Source organism: Brachionichthys hirsutus, chromosome 22, assembly GCF_040956055.1.
Source record: "Brachionichthys hirsutus isolate HB-005 chromosome 22, CSIRO-AGI_Bhir_v1, whole genome shotgun sequence".
NCBI classification, from domain to species: domain Eukaryota; kingdom Metazoa; phylum Chordata; class Actinopteri; order Lophiiformes; family Brachionichthyidae; genus Brachionichthys; species Brachionichthys hirsutus.
This window is the reverse complement of record NC_090918.1, coordinates 1,873,608-1,875,596: the sequence shown is the minus strand read 5'-3', so window position 1 is coordinate 1,875,596 and position 1,989 is coordinate 1,873,608.

The following is a 1,989-nucleotide window of genomic DNA, read 5'->3' as shown; positions in this document are numbered from 1 at the left end:
GGTGACACGAGGAGGAGACGGGGCGTTTAATATCGATACGGTCCAATGAAGAAATCAACGCTGAAACCCTGAACTTATTTTCTGCAAGGATGAAAGAAGGAAGATATGAGAGGATGGGAGGGAAATACCTGAATGTAAAAGACAGGTACCTTCAGTAAAGGTGATATGAATACAAATATGATACGAATGTGTGTGTGTTGATCATTAAATACTGGCACCAACCTCGTGTTAATTATTTATTCATTTTTACATTTTCACTGATGACATCTAGGACAGTTCTGATGACGACCCAAGAGCCTGACACCCAGAGGCGTGTCTGACAACACAGATAGGAACTATATTAGCTGTTAACATTGTGAAATGACAGCATTCAGGCGCTGTAAGCATTGTAAATAGATTCCAATCCAGACCTGCCCTGCTCCCATAGTAGGGTGTAAGGCCCTGAGGCGAAAGGTCGAGTAACCAAAGCTGCAGGGAGCGAACAAAGGCTCAGACATTGTCTGTGGGAAATAAAGTGATTATTTTAAAAGATGGATGCCGAAATGATATTTTATCCTGATTAATTCAGAACATCTTCAGAAAGCCTAAATACTATATTAAAATAAAATCATTCCGATGTTCTCTCTCTCTGCTGGCTTGCAGCGTGCAAAGAGAAAATGATGTTTGATATGAGTGACTTTAAGTCTTCGCACCGCTCGACTGTCCCGAAAAAATGTCGACACTGTGAGAACAATTGAATAGAGCAGCCAAGTTACCCTCCAAGTTAAAAGCTCTGGAGCGCATCACAAAGCCGCACCAGTATCTCCCCTCCATCCTCCTCCCTTCCCTCCTCCCTGCCTTCCTCCTCTCTCTCTCTCTCTGGTGGATCAGTGACTCACGCAGCTTTTTGAGAGCATGCTACTCAAGCTGCTTTGTTAGCAGTTCTGATTAATCTTCATTTGAATTTTAGACGAGGGCCAAACTGCAGCATTTCACGGAGGTGGAGGTTTTAGGGATTGGTGGGGATTTTAAGATCGTTTGATGTGATGGAGTCGGAGGAAAGAAAGTCTTCAGCTTCCTGCTTATTGCAGAGATGATTTAAACGCTGTCGTAACAAGCAGAGGTAGACTTTTACTGCTAACTTAAAGAATGTGCCTTATATTGGAATATGTTAATTTGATAGGACATAAATCGGATGTTCGCAGTTTTACGCGGAACCTTTTCCTTGCACAGATTCATGGAGTGCTTGTCCTTGAGCTGGGTTATTTAAGTTCACGCCTCTTCTTATTTTGAATGGACAACACTCCTCGCTCTGTTGAGAAGCCAAGGTTATCAAAAAAAGAACAATAACAGTCTCACCTTGCGGAACGTTTAGAAGGCTCACAACAAAGAGGTCGATTCCCTCAAAAACAATCTTTAATGTTTTTGATTTTTTTTCCCCTTCCCTTAAAAATCTTTAAAACTGTGGAACAGCTGTTGCAAAGCGCCAATTTGTTAAAATTGGCATCCGACTCTTCAGTTAAAGGCTTACTTATGTTGGATGTAGATAAGCATATTTATTCAGTGCCTCTTTACTTTGCTTAAACCTTGCTTTAAAAGAAAAAAGTACTTGAATGCTAAACGGATCCCCGTTAGGCCTCTTAGATGCTGCTGGGACATGAAATTGCGTGGAGCCGGTGCAGACAGCTGCATAGATTAAAATGAAAGCAAATCTCTGTGAGGTAAGAGTAAAAAAAAAGACATGTTTGACGACATGTGGTGAGGAAAGGAATGATTGAGTCCTTGAGCGTTTTCGTAAAGTAACATTTACAGAAATGCAGGACAGGGGTGGGAAAATGAAGGGCTGATGACCCGCTTGACCCCTGACTTCAGTTCAGGTCAGTTCAATTGTCATTTGTAGAATAAACCACATTGGAAAAGGGTGCAAACAAAAAATGGAGTACAAAAATGGTGGGGGGAGATCCCATCCGGTTCAAGATCGGGCTAGTGTGTGTGCGTGTGTGTGTGTGT